This window comes from Pseudophryne corroboree, chromosome 2, assembly GCF_028390025.1.
Source record: "Pseudophryne corroboree isolate aPseCor3 chromosome 2, aPseCor3.hap2, whole genome shotgun sequence".
Taxonomy (NCBI): Eukaryota; Metazoa; Chordata; class Amphibia; order Anura; family Myobatrachidae; genus Pseudophryne; species Pseudophryne corroboree.
The window spans coordinates 775,573,893-775,594,662 of NC_086445.1; the positions used below are offsets into that span (position 1 = coordinate 775,573,893).

Here is a 20,770-nt window from a genome sequence, read left to right on the forward strand (position 1 = left end):
TCGCACCTGGGCCGACTGCGCCCTCTGGCTGCCTCCACCACCACCCCACCCTACCATCCAGCATTCCTGGACCCTCTATAAGTAAGCTAAGTCAATAGGCTGCAGGGAAGAGGGCTTTGGCTAAGTCATCTCCAGGGATGGTTAAGTTTAGGCATCACTGGTAGAGGCTAAGGATAATCTATGACAGGGAGGGTTAGGGCTAAGCTGCGGAGGAGTTTTTTGGGTTAGGCTGCAGAAAAGGTGGGTTAAAGGTAGGGGGTATCGTAAGTAATGTATACTGTGTTATATTTTACTACCCCAAAAGTTACTGCCGGGCCTGCTGTTTTTGCTAAGTACAGGGAACAATGTGTTTGATTACTGTGGAGGGGCCAATGTGCTTTATTCCTGTGGGGGTGAATGTTTCTGTTTGATCACTGCTGGGGACAATGTTAATGTTGTGACCAATGTGTTTGATACAGTCAATACTGTACAGGGGCCAATGTGTTTTATTATTTTTCCACATTGACAGGCCTCCAGTTGCACCTGGGCCGACTGCGCCCTCTGGCTGCTGCCACCACCACCACCACCACCCCACCATCCAGCATTCCTGGACCATCAATAAGTAAGCTAAGTCAATAGGCTGCAGAGAAGAGGGCTTTGGCTAAGACACCTACAGGGATGGTTAAGTTTAGGCATCGCTGGTGGAGGTTAAGGATAATCTATGGCAGGGAGGGTTAGGGCTAAGCTGCGGAGGAGTTTTTTGGCTTAGGCTGCAGAAAAGGTGGGTTAAAGGTAGGGGGTATGGTAAGTAATGTATACTGTGTTATGCTTTACTAACCCAAAAGTTACTGCCGGGCCTGCTGTTTTTGCTAAGTACAGGGAACAATGTGTTTGATTACTGTGTGGGGGCCAATGTGCTTTATTCCTGTGGGGGTGAATGTTTCTGTTTGATCACTGCTGGGGACAATATTAATGTTGTGACCAATGTGTTTGATACAGTCAATACTGTACAGGGGCCAATGTGTTTTATTATTTTTCCACATTGACAGGCCTCCAGTCGCACCTGGGCCGACTGCGCCCTCTGGCTGCCTCCACCTCCACCCCACCCTACCATCCAGCATTCCTGGACCCTCTATAAGTAAGCTAAGTCAATAGGCTGCAGGGAAGAGGGCTTTGGCTAAGTCACCTCCAGGGATGGTTAAGTTTAGGTATCGCTGGTGGAGGTTAAGGATAATCTATGGCAGGGAGGGTTAGGGCTAAGCTGCGGAGGAGTTTTTTGGATTAGGCTGCAGAAAAGGTGGGTTAAAGGTAGGGGGTATGGTAAGTACTGTATACTGTGTTATGCTTTACTACCCCAAAAGTTATTGCCGGCCCTGCTGTTTTTGCTAAGTACAGGGAACAATGTGTTTGATTACTGTGGGAGGGGGGGGGGGGGGGGGGGGGGCAATGTGCTTTATTCCTGTGGGGGTGAATATTTCTGTTTGATCACTGCTGGGGACAGTGTTAATGCTGTGGGCAATGGGGGTCATTCCGAGTTGATCGCTAGCTAAAAATGTTCGCTGTGCAGCGATTAAGTGAAAAAACTGCACTTCTGGGCATGCGTATGTGGCACAATGCGCAAGCGAAGTACTTTCACAATGGGAGATGTAGTTTCACACAGGTTCTAGCAAAGCTTTTCAGTCGCAATGGCGGCCGCAGAGTGATTGACAGTAAAGGGGCATTTCTGGGTGTCAAATCACCGTTTTCAGGGAGTATCCGGAAAAATGCAGTCGTGGCTGGGAGAACGCAGGGCGTGTTTGTGACGTCAAATCCAGAACTGAATGGTCTGAAGTGATCGCAAGCGCTGAGTAGGTCTGGAGCTACTGTACTCTGAAACTGCACCATTTTTTTTTGCTGCCGCACTGCGATGCATTCGTTCGTACTTCTGCTAAGCTAAGATACGATACACTACCAATGGGCGGCGGCTTAACATTTGCATGGCTGATAAACCCTGCTAGCGAGCGAACAACTCAGAATGACCCCCAATGTGTTTGATACAGTAACTACTGTACAGGGGCCAATGTGTTTCATTAATTTTCCACATTGACAGGACTCCAGGCGGACCAGGGCCAACCGCGCCTTCCGGCTCCCACCTTCACCACCACCACCAGAACCAGCACCACCAGACCAGCGTACATCGCTGGACCCTCAATGAGTAAGCTAAGTCAATAGGCTGCAGGGAAGTGGGCTTTGGCTAAGTCACCTTCAGGGATGGTTAAGTTTAGGCATCACTGGTGGAGGTTAAGGATAGTCTATGGCAAGAAGGGTTAGGGCTAAGCTGTGGAGGAGTTTTTGGGGTTAGGCTGCAGAAAAGGTGGGTTAAAGGTAGGGGGTATGGTACTAAGGGGGTAATTCTGAGTTGATCGCAGCAGGAATTTTGTTAGCAATTGGGCAAAACCATGTGCACTGCAGGGTTGGCAGATATAACATGTGCAGAGAGAGTTAAATTTGTGTGGGTTATTTTGTTTCTGTGCAGGGTAAATAGTGGCTGATTTATTTTTACGATTCAATTTAGATTGCAGATTGAACACACCCCACGCAAATCTAACTCTCTCTGCACGTTATATCTGCCCCCCCTGCAGTGCACATGGTTTTGCCCAATTGCTAACAAAATTCCTGCTGCGATCAACTCAGAATTACCCCCTAAATACTGTATACTGTGTTATGCTTTACTACCTCAAAAGTTACTGCCGTGCCTGCTGATTTTGCTTAGTACGGGGAACAATGTGTTTGCTTACTGTGGGGAGGCCAATGTGCTTTATTCCAGTGGGGGTGAATGCTTCTGTTTGATCACTGCTGGGGACAATGTTAATGTCGTGACCAATGTGTTTGATACAGTAAATACTGTACAGGGGCCAATGTGTTTTATTATTTTTCCACATTGACAGGCCTCCAGTCGCACCTGGGCCGACTGCGCCCTCTGGCTGCCTCCACCACCACCACCACCACCCGGCCAGTGGACTTACATGTAGCCGAACCCTCAATGAGTAAGCTAAGTCAATAGGCTGCAGGGAAGAGGGCTTTGGCTAAGTCATCACCAGGGATGGTTAAGTTTAGGCATTGCTGGTGGAGGTTAAGGTTAGTCTATGGCGGGGAGGATTAGGTCTAAGCTGTGGAGGGGTTTTTAGGGTTATGCTGTAGCAAAGGTAGGGGGTATGGTAAGTACTGTATACTGTGTTATGTTTTACTACCCCAAAAGTTACTGTCGTGCTTGCTGTTTTTGAATAGTGCGGGGAAAAAAAGTTTGAGTACAGTATACCGTGTTCCAAATCACTCAGGCACGGTGGTAGATGAAAAACCAACAGTGATTTATTGACAGAATAGGCTATAACACAGTTCAACACACTTCCGTAATCCAATTCCACATGACATTTCCCACCACAATCTCCTGACAGAACATTACTTCTTAGTCTGGGAGCAGAGAGTCTCTTCTAGCAACACAGAGACCAAGATAAATCCAATATAATGGGTCCCAAGCCGATCCATGGCAGAACATTACTTCTTAGCCTGGTATCCAAGAATCTCTCTTCACCTCTCTGGGTAGCTCTACTTACTGTATACTGAACCTCCCAAAGCTTCATATTGCTGGGGTGTGTGTGACCTCTGTGTCTTAGGATCTTACAGCATTGGAATACAATACATATTATAATCAAGGTAATTACATCAGCCAGAGAGCCACCCTGTCTGGTCAGCTCACTTTTGGACAATAGGGAGTAATCAAACATAGAGTAGACAATGGTACCTTATATGACTCACCCTCTGAGGGTCCACTGCGGTGTATGAAAACAATAGGAAACTACAGTACAGTAGGTGTAACATAAAGTAAATATACAGTAGGGTACATTATCTTAAAGGTAACAGATAACATAACACAATTGCATATACTGTATTAACAATATTTACAGTAGGTTGATTTAAACACAGTATTGGGTGAGCACCAATGGACATTTTATGGAGAATGAACAAACAGACAAATTGGATACAGTATACTGGATATGGATATACAGTAAAAAGTACAGTACATGCAGTATTTGACAGGGGAAATGAAGCATACTGTAGCGGGGGGCAATGTGCTTTATTCCTGTGGGGGTGAATACTTGTGTTTGATTGCTGTGGGCAATGTCTTTGATACAGTAACTACTGCACAGGGGCCAATGATGTTTAATTTTTTTCCACAGTGAGAGTCCTCCAGGCTTACCTTGACCTACTAGGTCCTGTGATGACCACCAGCACCACCACCACCAGCACCATCACCCCACCATCCGGCATTCCTGAACCCTCAATAAGTAAGCTAAGTCAATAGGCTGCAGGGAAGAGGGCTTTGCCTAAGTCACCGCCAGGTATGGTTAAGTGTAGGCATTGCTGGTGGAGGTAAAGGTTACTCTATGGCGTGGAGGGTTAGGGCTAAGCTGTGGAGGAGTTTTTTGGGTTAGGTTGCAGAAAATGTGGGTTAAAGGTTAGGGGTATGGTAAGTACTGTATACTGTGTTATGCTTTACTACCCCAAAAGTTACTGCTGGGCCTGCTAATTTTGCTTAGTATGGGGAACAATGTGTTTGCTTACTGTGGGGGGGCCAATGTGCTTTATTCCTGTGGGGGTGAATGCTTCTGTTTGATCACTGCTGGGGACAATGTTAATGCTGTGACCAATGTGTTTGATACAGTAACTACTGTACAGGGTCCAATGTGCTTAATTATTTTTCCACATTGACAGGCCTCCAGGCGGACCAGGGCCCACTGCGCCCTCCAGCTCCCACCTCCACCTCCACCACCACCACCACCTAACCAGGACCAGAACAGAGGGGCTCTGTGCCGGACAATCTTTCAAGGGGTACAGTAATAATAATTGTGTTATTTTACATGCATACTGTTCATAAACTTTGAAGTGCTGTACAGTATACTGTACAGTACTCAACCTGTGTTAAAGTTCTAATACTGTACATTGTTTTTTATTTTCACAGAGCAAGTCCGGCAATTGATTCTGATTCTGTGGGCGGTGGTGAACAGAATGTTCAAAATTATTTTGCAGCACATTTAATTTTTGTTTATTTCTTTCATGTTTTTTTTTAAATTAAACTTTTTCTAGTTTACAGTTCTGTTTTGTGTTATTTTTCCCCTTAGTAGAAAGAGTCAACAGTGCACTGTATAATGTATCAGTAACGAGCCTTGAAACTCCCCCTACCCCCTTGCTGTTATCACTACAAAGTCTCCATGGTTTTATTTAGAGATGAGCGGGTTCGGTTTCTCTGAATCCGAACCCGCCAGAACTTCATGTTTTTTTTCACGAGTCCGAGCGACTCGGATCTTCCCGCCTTGCTCGGTTAACCTGAGCGCGCCCGAACGTCATCATGACGCTGTCGGATTCTCGCGAGGCTCGGATTCTATCGCGAGACTCGGATTCTATATAAGGAGCCGCGCGTCGCCGCCATTTTCACACGTGCATTGAGATTGATAGGGAGAGGACGTGGCTGGCGTCCTCTCCGTTTAGACACTTGATTTACTAATTTTGGGGAGCATTAGGAGTACTCAGTAGTGTACAGTGCAGAGTTTTGCTGATAGTGACCAGTGACCACCACTTTTATTTATAATCCGTTCTCTGCCTGAAAAAAGCGATACACAGCACACAGTGACTCAGTCACATACATACCATATCTGTGTGCACTGCTCAGGCTCAGGCCAGTGTGCTGCATCATCTATATATATTATATATCTGTCTGACTGCTCAGCTCACACAGCTTATAATTGTGGGGGAGACTGGGGAGCACTACTGCAGTGCCAGTTATAGGTTATAGCAGGAGCCAGGAGTACATAATATTATATTAAAATTAAACAGTGCACACTTTTGCTGCAGGAGTGCCACTGCCAGTGTGACTAGTGACCAGTAACCTGACCACCAGTATATAATATTAGTAGTATACTATCTCTTTATCAACCAGTCTATATTAGCAGCAGACACAGTACAGTGCGGTAGTTCACGGCTGTGGCTACCTCTGTGTCGGCACTCGGCAGCCCGTCCATAATTGTATATACCAGTGACCTAACCGTGGTTTTTTTTTCTTTCTTTATACATACATACTAGTTACGAGTATACTATCTCTTTATCAACCAGTCTATATATTAGCAGCAGACACAGTACAGTGCGGTAGTTCACGGCTGTGGCTACCTCTGTGTCGGCACTCGGCAGCCCGTCCATAATTGTATATACCAGTGACCTAACCGTGGTTTTTTTTTCTTTCTTTATACATACATACTAGTTACGAGTATACTATCTCTTTATCAACCAGTCTATATATTAGCAGCAGACACAGTACAGTGCGGTAGTTCACGGCTGTGGCTACCTCTGTGTCGGCACTCGGCAGCCCGTCCATAATTGTATATACCAGTGACCTAACCGTGGTTTTTTTTTCTTTCTTTATACATACATACTAGTTACGAGTATACTATCTCTTTATCAACCAGTCTATATATTAGCAGCAGACACAGTACAGTGCGGTAGTTCACGGCTGTGGCTACCTCTGTGTCGGCACTCGGCAGCCCGTCCATAATTGTATATACCACCTAACCGTGTTTTTTTTTTCTTTCTTTATACATACATACTAGTTACGAGTATACTATCTCTTTATCAACCAGTCTATATATTAGCAGCAGACACAGTACAGTGCGGTAGTTCACGGCTGTGGCTACCTCTGTGTCGGCACTCGGCAGCCCGTCCATAATTGTATATACCACCTAACCGTGGTTTTTTTTTCTTTCTTTATACATACATACTAGTTACGAGTATACTATCTCTTTATCAACCAGTCTATATATTAGCAGCAGACACAGTACAGTGCGGTAGTTCACGGCTGTGGCTACCTCTGTGTCGGCACTCGGCAGCCCGTCCATAATTGTATATACCACCTAACCGTGGTTTTTTTTTCTTTCTTTATACATACATACTAGTTACGAGTATACTATCTCTTTTTCTTTGCGTCATGTGCTGTTTGGGGAGGGTTTTTTGGAAGGGACATCCTACGTGACACTGCAGTGCCACTCCTAAATGGGCCCGGTGTTTGTGTCGGCCACTACGGTCGCTAATCTTACTCACACAGCTACCTCATTGCGCCTCTTTTTTTCTTTGCGTCATGTGCTGTTTGGGGAGGGTTTTTTGGAAGGGACATCCTACGTGACACTGCAGTGCCACTCCTAGATGGGCCCGGTGTTTGTGTCGGCCACTAGGGTCGCTAATCTTACTCACACAGCTACCTCATTGCGCCTCTTTTTTTCTTTGCGTCATGTGCTGTTTGGGGAGGTTTTTTTGGAAGGGACATCCTGCGTGACACTGCAGTGCCACTCCTAGATGGGCCCGGTGTTTGTGTCGGCCACTAGGGTCGCTTATCTTACTCACACAGCGACCTCGGTGCAAATTTTAGGACTAAAAATAATATTGTGAGGTGTGAGGTATTCAGAATAGACTGAAAATGAGTGTAAATTATGGTTTTTGAGGTTAATAATACTTTGGGATCAAAATGACCCCCAAATTCTATGATTTAAGCTGTTTTTTAGTGTTTTTGGAAAAAAACACCCGAATCCAAAACACACCCGAATCCGACAAAAATAATTCGGTGAGGTTTTGCCAAAACGCGTTCGAACCCAAAACACGGCCGCGGAACCGAACCCAAAACCAAAACACAAAACCCGAAAAATTTCAGGCGCTCATCTCTAGTTTTATTCTGGGCATCCGTAGCAATCCATTTAAAGTGTCCTTCAGCTTTACAAATTCAACATCTCCCATCTTGAATCGGGCATAGCACCGTGACAGTATGTCCTTGCGCAAATTGTCGGGGATTGCAAATTTTCCTCGTTGCCCATCAAAGTTGACCTTATTGCTCCAATTCAAGTACAGTTCAAATGCAACATGTTCTTGGAAAACAAGTTGTGCATAACGATGCATCTCTCGATGGCCTGCTTCATACAGAGTGTTGTCACCGCCAGCGGTTATTACACTCAATGGCATGTCGGGCAAGGAAGTTCCACGTACGCGCACATTTTTAGGTGTGCTGCACATTGGTGGTATTCCAGGTGAAGGTAATGTTACATTGTTCACATCTCTACTGGACAACTGGGATGATGCAACCGTTGCAGAGTCCATGTTGTTTGAGCAGCAGGATGGTGCATTGTCTCTGTCAGGCAACCAGTAAGATGACAGTGGTGGAGTTTCTAAGTTAGTCTGATGGTGGGGTGTATCTGGTGCATTGTCTCTGTCAGGCAACCGGTAAGATGGCAGTGGTGTTGTGTCCATGACAGTCAAGTGATGGGATGCAACTGTTTCTGTGTCCATGCTGGGCAATTGGTCAGATGCAGCTGGTGTCATCTCCAATTCAGGAAAGTGGAAAGATGTGTTCTGTTGTGTCATTTCCAAATCACAATCCTCTTCAGCATCAATGCATCAGGGCAGTCAAATTCAGATTGTGCTGGCTGTGATGCTTTAATAGGTGGTCCTCCACCAGCTTGCCATTGTTCCATTGATTGACGGATGACATCCTTCATGGCTCCAGCAAGCATGTCATTCAGACCTCCTGTCAGTCCATCCATTTTTCCTGTCAGTCCATCCAGTTTTCCTGTCAGTCCATCAATTTGCGCTTGAAGGTGAGTCACCTTGCCCAGACGGTCTCTCACCAGCCCTGGGGTTGTGCTCCAGAATAGAATACTTTGGTTTTCACCATCTTCACCCTATGCAGTGCACTCTACATTACACAATAATAAGTCTCAAGTACATGCACAGTACAGTAGTAACAGTACAGTAGCAAATGATGGTTCAATTAGAGTACTACAGAGCTTTGTATGAGGGGGTGCAAGCTCGTTCGTGATGTACTGTAAATATCTGGCGAGTGTTAAATTACAGTACATACTGTACAGTAGACGTGAGTCGCAGACATGGCCACATTACAATGCCAGGGGCTGGGATTTCATGTAGAACATACTGTAGCAGCATGTTAGGCAGTGAAAACAGTGGAGAAGTGAAGCAATCAGCATTGTGGTAACATTTATAAATTGCATACTATAGTATAAAATAATACAGAGAATCTGATTGGTTGCCATTGGTAACTTCTCCACTTCTTCATGTTTGTCACTACTTCATGACTAAGGGGCTAATTCCGGCCAGATCAAAGCCCTGCAAAATTTCAGAGAGAGAGAGAGAGAGGGGTGGGGTGGGAGAGAGATACAGTTTCAGGGGGAGAGACAATGGGGGTCATTCCGAGTTGCCCATTTTCGCTATACTGCGATTAGTCGCTTACTGCGCATGCGCAAGGTACGCATGCGCTTAGTTATTTTACTAAAAACTTAGCTGTTTTGCTGTAGTGTCTGTGGCGCTTTTCAGTCGCACTGGTGTTCGCTAAATGATTGACTGGAAAGGGGCGTTTCTGGTCGACAACTCAGAGTTTTCCCGACATTGGCTAAAAAACGCAGGCATGTCAGGCAAAAACACGGAATGTCTGGAGAAACGATGGAGTGGCTGGCCGAACGCAGGGCATGTTTGTGATGTCAAACCAGGAATAAACCGACCTGAGCTGATCGCAGTGTAGGAGTAAGTCTCGAGCTACTCAGAAACTGCTACGAATTTTCTATTCGCAATTCTGCTAATTTTTCGTTCGCTATTCTGCTATGCTAAGATACACTCCCAGAGGGCGGCGGCCTAGCGAGTGCAATGCTGCTAAAATCAGTTAGCGAGCGAACAACTCGGAATGAGGGCCAATATCAGGGACAGAGTTTCCAAAGACTGTTAACCTGTACACAGTAAGTATCACAAGCTTACCTTCTACTACGCAGTTCTTCCTCCTTTTTCTCAGTAGTTCAGTGCATGGTGGGAAGAAGATAATAAAAATATCGTTAGTACAGTAGTAGGATTCGTATGTTTGCAACATGTCACAGCAATGCCTAACAAACCTAACAAAGTGTTTCTCTAAATCTGACATTTCAGATACAGCCTACAGTACAGTACAGTATACTGCAGATGTCTGGAATTGAGTACTGTCAGGCAGGGCATTATTCACGTTATGCTACACAGTAGTACCATGGGCGTCTGTAGAGAGGAGGGGACCCGTGTGCAGACTCCATGTTTGGGCCCCTTCCTCTCTCGTAGCTGTCACCACTGCTGCTAGCACTCTGAGTGCCAGAGTCTACAGCGCATGCGCAGGACTCCGAAAAATGGCCACTGCGCCATTTTTACAAAGTCCTACGCACGCGCTGTAGACTCTGGCACTGTGGCACAGTCTCTAGTGCTCAGTTTGATAGCAGCGACAGTCACAGCTACAGGAGAGGAGGGTGCCCACACACAGTCAGCAATGTACTCACTGATAAATGAGCCCAATGTACTGTATTTGCTTATCCCTTCTATTTTGGGTATACAGTATCTGAATGAGCCTAATAAGAAGTACAGTATACTGTTAGATGCAGTATGATCCTGCCTGTTCCAGGTGACACATTCACCCAATGTGGCTGCATTCTGCCATGCAATCTTGGGTGATAATACAATATTTAATACACCAATGCATTTCATTGTGTTCTAGGACTAATGACATCCAAACAATGATATGAATACAAACAAAATACAGTATTTAAAGATGGAGACATTTGTGGGTAGTAACTGGCCGTTTTCTGAGGAAAAATACAGGCCTTCCCAAACATTTTCTGGGCGAGTGTGTAACATCAGAGCCGGCCTGATCAGCTTGTTTGTATCACATTGTAGGAATGGATTGCAGTAAGTCTTTTGAAAGGAGAAGTCATCTATTGTTTAGAAATTCAGTATCTGCATATGGATGTGTATTCTGGGCAAATTGGATTAACTCTTTTGGAGTGAAAGGGACATCATCTATTGTTTAGAAATACAGTATTGACTGGGGGGAGGGTTGCCATGCAATCTGTTATAAATGGCATGTAGAGTACTGGTTGAGTCTCCCTTATCCAAAATGTTTGGGACCAGAGGTACTGTATATTGGATATGGGATTTTTCCGTATTTTAGAATAATTACATACCATGAAGAGATATCATGGTGATGGGACCTAAATCTAAGCACTGAATGCATTTACTGTATGTTACATACAGTATAAACCTTATACACACAGCCTGAAGGTAAATTTAGCCAATTTTTTTTTATAACTTTGTGCATTAAACAAAGTGTGTGTACAGTACATTCACACAATTCATTTATGTTTCATACAGTATACACCTTATACTGTCAGGCAGGGGCAAAAGTAGAACTTTGGGGGCCCCATAGCAAAACCTTCAAAGTCCACCCTGCTGGTGTCAATATCAAATCCCATGCAGGAGAGAGAGGAAAAAGAAAGAGAAGGGGCAGGGGGAGAAAGAGAAAAAGTTTCATGTAAAAAAAAAAAGAGTCAAGAGCGAGAGAGATGGTGTCATAGAGAAAGATGAGAGGGGGGGAGAGAGAGAGAGGGGTAGGGTGGGAGAGAGATACAGTTTCAGGGGGAGAGACAATATCAGGGACAGAGTTTCCAAAGACTGTTAACCTGCACACAATAAGTATCACAAGCTTACCTTCTTCGACGCAGTTCTTCCTCCTTTTTCTCAGTAGTTCAGTGCATGGTGGGAAGAAGATAATAAAAATATCGTTAGTACAGTAGTAGGATTCATATGTTCGCAACATGTCACAGCAATGCCTAACAAAGTGATTCTGTTTCTCTAAATCTGACGTTTCAGATACAGCCTACAGTACAGTATACTGTAGATGTCTGGAATTGAATACTATCAGGCAGGGGCAAAAGTAGAACTTTGAGGGCCCCATAGCAAAATCTTCAAAGTCCCTGAAAGAGAAGGGGCAGGGGGAGAGAGTCTACAGTGTACAATGTAGTATAACAATGTACAGTGCACTGTATAATGCAATAGTAGCGAGCCTTGAAACTCCCCCCACCCCCTGCTGTTATCACTACAAAGTCCCATACAGGAGCAGGAGAGTGGGAGAGCAAGAGAGAGAAATGTCAATACTGTACAGAACTGTAAGAAACACTCACTGTACTGTACAATACTGTCAAATAATGTTCAAGCAGTAAGCACATTGCAGTAACCACCACAGCACAAAAATGTACTGTAAGTATTGTAACGTACCTTTTTTTATTGATGAGTGAATGACCATATTCTCTTGTCACCGTTCTTCACATTGAAGGTCGTGTCCAATAGATGCCACAGTTTGAAGTCACCAGTTGCTGTGCTGTTACAGTATGCCTCTACATGGTTTTATTCTGGGCATCCGTAGCAATCCATTTAAAGTGTCCTTCAGCTTTACAAATTCAACATCTCCCATCTTGAATCGGGCATAGCACCGTGACAGTATGTCCTTGCGCAAATTGTCGGGGATTGCAAATTTTCCTCGTTGCCCATCAAAGTTGACCTTATTGCTCCAATTCAAGTACAGTTCAAATGCAACATGTTCTTGGAAAACAAGTTGTGCATAACGATGCATCTCTCGATGGCCTGCTTCATACAGAGTGTTGTCACCGTCAGCGGTTATTACACTCAATGGCATGTCGGGCAAGGAAGTTCCATGTATGTGCACATTTTTAGATGTGCTGCACATTGGTGGTATTCCAGGTGAAGGTAACGTTACATTGTTCACATCTCTACTGGACAACTGGGATGATGCAACCATTGCAGAGTCCATGTTGTTTGAGCAGCAGGATGGTGCATTGTCTCTGTCAGGCAACCAGTAAGATGACAGTGGTGGAGTTTCTATGTTAGTGTGATGGTGGGGTGTATCTGGTGCATTGTCTCTGTCAGGCAACCGGTAAGATGGCAGTGGTGTTGTGTCCATGACAGTCAAGTGATGGGATGCAACTGTTTCTGTGTCCATGCTGGGCAATTGGTCAGATGCAGCTGGTGTCATCTCCAATTCAGGAAAGTGGAAAGATGTGTTCTGTTGTGTCGTTTCCAAATCACAATCCTCTTCAGCATCAAATGCATCAGGGCAGTCAAATTCAGATTGTGCTCGCTGTGATGCTTTAATAGGTGGTCCTCCACCAGCTTGCCATTGTTCCATTGATTGACAGATGACATCCTTCATGGCTCCAGCAAGCATGTCATTCAGAACTCCTGTCCGTCCATCCATTTTTCCTGTCAGTCCATCCAGTTTTCCTGTCAGTCCATCAATTTGCGCTTGAAGGTGAGTAACCTTGCCCAGAAGGTCTCTCACCAGTCCTGTGCAGCAGCATTCACATGGGTTGGGATCTTTAAATTCAAGCCTCCTACAGGTCGGTGATTGCGATGCTTGTATGAGTGGTGTAGTGTCGTGAAGCTCCAGAGGGTGAAAGTCCTCATCTATGATACGTGACACATCCGTCACTGTGTGTGTTTCATCACAGAAAACTGTGTTCTCTACAGCAGCATTCATGTCTTGCACCAAATATTCATTGGTTACATTGCCAATTGTGTTCTCCAAAACTTGGCATTTGGCCTTTGCATTTTTCCTTACTTTGACAACAGGAACATTTTCCTTTCCTGCTTTCTTCTTTAGAATCTGTGGCACTGCCGCAGACATTTTCTTGGTAAGTGACGCTGAACGGGCTCCAGAATAGAATGCTTTGGTTTTCACCATCTTCACACTATGCAGTGCACTCTACAAAACACAATAATAAGCCTCAAGTACATGTACAGTACAGTAGTAACAGTACAGTAGCAAATTATGATTCAATTACAGTACTACAGGGCTTTGTATGAGGGGGTGCAAGCTCGTTCGTGAAGTACAGTACTTAAATGTCTGGCGAGTGTTAAATTACAGTACATACTGTACTGTAGACGTGAGTCGCAGACATGGCCACATTACAATGCCAGGGGCTGGGATTTCATGTAGAACATACTGTAGCAGCATGTTAGGCAGTGAAAACAGTGGAGAAGTGAAGCAATCAGCATTGTGGTAACATTTATAAATTGCATACTATAGTATAAAATTATACCGTGAATCTGATTGGTTGCCATGGGTAACTACTCCACTTTTTCATGTTTGTCACTACTTCATGACTAAGGGGCTAATTCCGGCCCGATCGTAGCCCTGCAATATGTTGCAGGGCTACGATCAGGCACACAGATATGGTATGCGGGGTGACTAGCCCCCAGGGTTGTATTTAGGGGTCAGAGCAGCCCTGGCAAAGTAAAGAACTGGTGCCCCCTCATATTTGAAATAGGGAAGGCACGTGTGTCAAAAAAGGGGCGTGTCCACTCAATAGTACCTCAAATCAAATTACAGCACACAACAATAGTGTGCCTTACTCACATAATGGAGCACAGTAATGTACAGGACATTATTCACGTTATGCTACACAGTAGTACTATGGGCATCTGCAGACTCCATGTTTGGGCCCCATCCTCTCTCGTAGCCGTCACCACTGCTGCTAGCGCTCTGAGTGCCAGAGTCTACTCAGAAAAATGGCCGCTGCGCCATTATTTGAAAGTCCAACGCACGCGCTGCAGACTCTGGCACTGTGCCAGTTTCTAGTGCTCAGTTTAATAGCAGCGACAGTCACAGCTACAGGAGAGGAGGGTGCCCACACACAGTCAGCGATGTACTCATTGATAAATGAGCACAATGTACTGTATTTGTTTATCCCTTCTATTTTGGGTATACAGTATCTGAATGAGCCTAATAAGAAGTACAGTATACTGTTAGATGCAGTATGATCCTGCCTGTTCCAGGTGACACATTCACCCAATGTGGCTGCATTCTGCCATGCAATCTTGGGTGATAATACAATATTTAATACACCAATGCATTTCATTGTGTTCTAGGACTAATGACATCCAAACAATGATATGAATTCAAACAAAATACAGTATTTAAAGAAGGGGACATTTGTGGGTAGTAACTGGCCGTTTTCTGAGGAAAAATACAGGCCTTCCCAAACATTTTCTGGGCGAGTGTGTAACATCAGAGCCAGCCTGATCAGATGGAGTGAAAGGAGAAGTCATCTATTGTTTAGAAATTCAGTATCTGCATATGGATGTGTATTCTGGGCAAATTGGATTAACTCTTTTGGAGTGAAAGTAGACATCATTTATTGTTTAGAAATACAGTATGTTTGACTGGGGGGAGGGTTGCCATGCATAGCAGGAGGCATAGCAACAGGGGGGACAACTACTGGGGCACAGCGGGTGGTCTTCAGTATGCCGGCTCTTGGGATCCCGACGCACAGTATACCGGCGCCGGAATCCCGACAGCCGGCATACCGACACTTAAAAGGTAGCTGCTTACGCTAATGTGATCCTGCAATTTGTACACACTGTAACGACAATATCTATAGCTAGCGTGATTGGGCGGCAGTGTGGCTGAAGACCATCTTGTAGTCATACTGTGCATTCATGAGATACTGTAGGTACCCAGTTGCACTTTGCATTCAATATTTCTGCCCATTTGAAACAACAGAGACACAAAGCTAGTCCGAAATAGGATTGCTGCTTATGCTAATGTTATCCATCATTTTGTACACAACGTAACGACTAGATGAATAGCATGAACAGGGCTGCAGCGTGGCCTTGTATTTAGTAGAAGCTGACTTTTTTTATATAACGAGAAGTAGCAATACACCAAAAAACTTTATTGTATTAAAATAGAATATCTAAATACACAAAAAAAAATTATGGTCAACGCATCGGCCACAACTTTAACAGTGTCCCTAGCAGTGATCAAGCACTAATGGGTATCGAACCCACGAGTGCAAGCATTGCAGGTGGATGCTGTTCTCGTTAGGCCACAGCCGACCACGATACAGGCAGGCCCTCCGGGTATATATGTGATGTGTTGTATCTGAGTGCTTTAAAAAAATTTTTTTAAACGTATTGAATACGGATACCATCATGAGGTACAGTAGGGACCCAGTGCACTTTGCATTCAATATTTCTGCCAAAGCTAGTCCGAAATATGAATGCTGTTATGCTAATACTATATTGACAATATCCATATCTAGCGTGATCGGGCAGCAGTGTGGCTGAAGACTATCTGGGAGTCATATTAATGCTATCCGGTATTTTGTACACAACGTAACGAAAAAAATAATTGACTGAACGGGCGGCAGCATGGCACTGTAATTTGTGGAAAAGGATTTTTTTTATAAAGGGAAGAATTTGATTGGCCAGCCTTTCACAGATCACTGCTTACTGCCACAGCATTGTATTCAGCACTGTAGTCTCAACGTGGAGCATTCACCACCCAGCGGTTAAACTGTGTATTTCATGGCACGGGACATAACGCATGCCATAACGTTATTTCCAACTCGCGACACAGGACCCTAAATAGTGCGTTATGAGCAACGCTGTATGAGGATACATCTGTATATATATATGTAGACCAGGGTGCGGCACTCCATCAAATAAATCAATGTAGTCGGTTTGATAGTCAATCAACGTTTCAATGTTAGTACATTGTCATCAGGATTACAAACAAAATAGAAAAACACATACCTTAAATAGTAGCCACCGGTGCTCATATCGCGGCTGCTGGCGGGATTTCCGCCCTGGTTAGCCATTTTAGATTGACGTCATCACGCAATTAGCGTGCGGCGTCAGTGTATACCCGTCACCATAACAACCAATCGAATAGGAACTGTCAAAAGTAACAACATATCTCATATATATTACTAAAGTTCATTGTTACAACCAGATGGTCATAATATATTCGCTATGTATGCCAATCAACTCAATGAGTGTGAACCCAACTTCAAGATAAATTACTTAATTCTAGCGGACTAGTGTCTACCATATTATTAAAATCGTAGATGATACCCGCACTGCCTATGACAGCAGTCTCACGGAGCTATGAATAATTTAATCAATCGCCCGTGCCATCCCTATGATAAAAATCAGAGATTGGCACCACTATGCTTTAATAATATATAGAAAAAAGCATAACCAGGTAGAATTAATGACATGTCCTAGCCACCTGAAAAATATTTGTAATTCGTCAGCCAAAACATGAAAAAGATAGATGTTCATTCAGACCTTTGGGGCTGATGACATCTTCATCATAGGGATGGCACGGGCAATTGAAATTATTCATAGCTCCGTGAGACTGCTGTCATAGGCAGTGCGGGTATCATCTACGATTTTAATAATATGGTAGACACTAGTCCGCTAGAATTAAGTAATTTATCTTGAAGTTGGGTTCACACTCATCGAGTTGATTGGCATACATAGCGAATATATTATGACCATCTGGTTGTAACAATGAACTTTAGTAATGTATATGAGATATGTTGTTACTTTTGACAGTTCCTATTCGATTGGTTGTTATGGTGACGGGTATACACTGACGCTGCACGCTAATTGCGTGATGACGTCAATCTAAAACGGCTGACCAGGGCGGAAATCCCGCCAGCAGCCGCGATATGAGCACCGGTGGCTACTATTTAAGTTATGTGTTTTTCTATTTTGTTTGTAATCCTGATGACAATGTACTAACATTGAAACGTTGATTGACTATCAAACCGACTACATTGATTTATTTGACGGAGTGCCGCACCCTGGTCTACATATGTAAGTGTGAGGATTCAGTTTACACTTGTGAGGGCACCCGCAGCAGTTTTCCATGGTTAATGGAGTGCTGAACGCCATTGTTGTCTGTATATATATATATATATATATATATATATATGTACACTGCTCAAAAAAATAAAGGGAACACTAAAATAACACATCCTAGATCTGAATGAATGAAATATTCTTATTAAATACTTTGTTCTTTACATAGTTGAATGTGCTGACAACAAAATCACACAAAAATGATCAATGGAAATCAAATTTATTAACCCATGGAGGTCTGGATTTGGAGTCACCCTCAAAATTAAAGTGGAAAAACACACTACAGGCTGATCCAACTTTGATGTAATATCCTTAAACCAAGTCAAAATAAGGCTCAGTAGTGTCTGTGGCCTCCTCGTGCCTGTATGACCTCTCTACAATGCCTGGGCATGCTCCTGATGAGGTGGCAGATGGTCTCCTGAGGGATCTCCTCCCAGACTTGGAATAAAGCATCTGCCAACTCCTGGACAGTCTGTGGTGCAACGTGGCATTGGTGGATGGAGCGAGACATGATGTCCCAGATGTGCTCAATTGGATTCAGGTCTGGGGAACGGGCGGGCCAGTCCATAGCATCAATGCCTTCGTCTTGCAGGAACTGCTGACACACTCCAGCCACATGAGGTCTAGCATTGTCTTGCATTAGGAGGAACCCAGGGCCAACCGCACCAGCATATGGTCTCACAAGGGGTCTGAGGATCTCATCTCGGTACCTAATGGCAGTCAAGCTACCTCTGGCAAGCACATGGAGGGCTGTGCGGCCCCCCAAAGAAATGCCACCCCACACCATTACTGACCCACTGCCAAACCGGTCACGCTGGAGGATGTTGCAGGCAGCAGAACGTTCTCCTTGGCGTCTCCAGACTCTGTCACGTGTGCTCAGTGAGAACCTGCTTTCATCTGTGAAGAGCACAGGGCGCCAGTGGCGAATTTGCCAATCTTGATGTTCTCTGGCAAATGCTAAACATCCTGCACGGTGTTGGGCTGTAAGCACAACCCCCACCTGTGGGTGTCGGGCCCTCATACCACCCTCATGGAGTCTGTTTCTGATCGTTTGAGTAGACACATGCACATTTGTGGCTTGCTGGAGGTCATTTTGCAGGGCTCTGGCAGTGCTCCTCCTGTTCCTCCTGGCACAAAAGCAGAGGTAGCGGTCCTGCTGCTGGGTTGTTGCCCTCCTACGGCCTCCTCCACGTCTCCTGATGTACTGGTCTGTCTCCTGGTAGCGCCTCCATGCTCTGGACACTACGCTGACAGACACAGCAAACCTTCTTGCCACAGCTCGCATTGATGTGCCATCCTGGATGAGCTGCACTACCTGAGCCACTTGTGTGGGTTGTAGGGAGGACATACAGGCACGTGGAGGCCACACACACTACTGAGCCTCATTTGACTTGTTTTAAGGACATTACATCAAAGTTGGATCAGCCTGTAGTGTGTTTTTCCACTTTAATTTTGAGGGTGACTCCAAATCCAGACCTCCATGGGTTAATAAATTTGATTTCCATTGATAATTTTTGTGTGATTTTGTTGTCAGCACATTCAACTATGTAAAGAACAAAGTATTTAATAAGAATATGTAATTCATTCAGATCTAGGATATGTTATTTTAGTGTTCCCTTTATTTTTTTTGAGCAGTGTGTATATATATATATATATATATATATATATATATATATATTATGGTAGTATGAAGGAATTAGTGAGACATGCATTCTATGTGGAGCAGGAGGGATCCGCCCAGACAGGGAAAAAAAGGCATATGCCTCTGAATGAGCTGGCATTTGGTAGATGCTGCTGCTGTTGGTGCTGCTGAAGGCAATACATCTACCCAGTGGGCTGTCACAGTAATGTAGTCTTTAGTTTGCCCTGTTCTGCTTGACCACACATCCGAGGTTAAGTGGACAGTGGGTATAACAGCATTTCTGAGAACACCAATAATGATTTATTTAATGTACAGGCTGGAAACTGCTTGTCTACTGAGGTTGAACCTAGATGGAATTTGAAACTGGGGGGACAGTACCTCAATCAACTGTCTAAAACCCACTGCAGTAATGGCAAATACTGGATGCATGTCTAACATCAGTGTAGTTGTTATGGTGTCATTAATCTGCTGTGCAACTGGGTGACTGTTGACATACTTGCTCCCCCCTTGCAAAGGATTGCTTAAAAGTCTATTGTTTAGTTAAACTACTACAAGTAATCTTCCTGGTCCCCTTCTGGACAGCAGTAGCAACAGGCCTAGCACAAAAGGATGGATCTGAGGAAGCCCGGATAGGAGAGGAGTTAGTCACGCTTATGCAATTGGATGCAGGCCTGATTCCATTCATGAATGAGGATGTTGATAAATATAAGTGTTGGCGGTGGAAATTGCAGGCCCTTGGATCTAACAGTAAGAAGGGAGGAGCTAGGTGCAGTGGCGTAATGAGGGGGGTGCGGCTGCACCCGGATGTCACCCTTCAATGGGGTGACACCAAAATGAGCCGCACACGCACCCCCCATCCAGTAAGGCACGCACGGGGGTTTCTAAATACCCAGCAATCCCCCCTTGACCAACCAATTTGTTTCCCGTGTAATAGAGCTGGCAACCGCGGCCCGCGATTTAAGCCCCACCCCAGCTGTTAAGCCCCGCATCGCGGGTTGTGCAGAGAGAGCAGATGCCGCTTTCCAACTCCGCCTTGGTCCCTCACTGCTACTTCCAGAGACTGCAGCTTCCACTGCCATCACTGAACCATGTGGGTACTTTTGCCACCTGTGCACATATTTCTGTTTTTTTTGTTGTTGTTGTTGTTGTTGTTGTTGTTGTTGTTGCTAAATGACAAATCACAGACATGACACAGGCAATTTGTGGGGACAGTCAGAATGTATGCTGCATGCTGTAATTAACTGGTTTTAAGCAGTATTTTGTAGTGATGAGCGGGTTCGGTTCCTCGGAAACCGAACCCACCCGAACTTCATCCATTTTACACGGGTCCGAGGCAGACTCGGATTCTCCCGTATGGCTCGGTTAACCCGAGCGTGCCCGAACGTCATCATCCCGCTGTCGGATTCTTGCGAGATTCGGATTCTATATAAGCAGCCGCGCGTCGCCGCCATTTTCACTCGTGCATTGGAAATGTTAGGGAGAGGACGTGGCTGGCGTCCTCTCCGTTTATTGTTGAACTTGATTGTGCTTTATTGCTTAATTGTGGGGAGG

At 44.7% G+C, this 20,770-nt stretch overlaps 1 long non-coding RNA gene across 1 annotated transcript; it reads left to right on the forward strand.

Moving 5' to 3' along the window:
* Positions 1-4,202: 4,202 nt before the first annotated feature.
* Positions 4,203-5,047, forward strand: LOC135051209 (uncharacterized). The gene is made up of 3 exons (XR_010242119.1): positions 4,203-4,304; positions 4,732-4,848; positions 4,979-5,047. It is a non-coding gene; the product is annotated as an uncharacterized LOC135051209 (long non-coding RNA).
* The last annotated feature ends 15,723 nt before the right edge of the window (positions 5,048-20,770 follow it).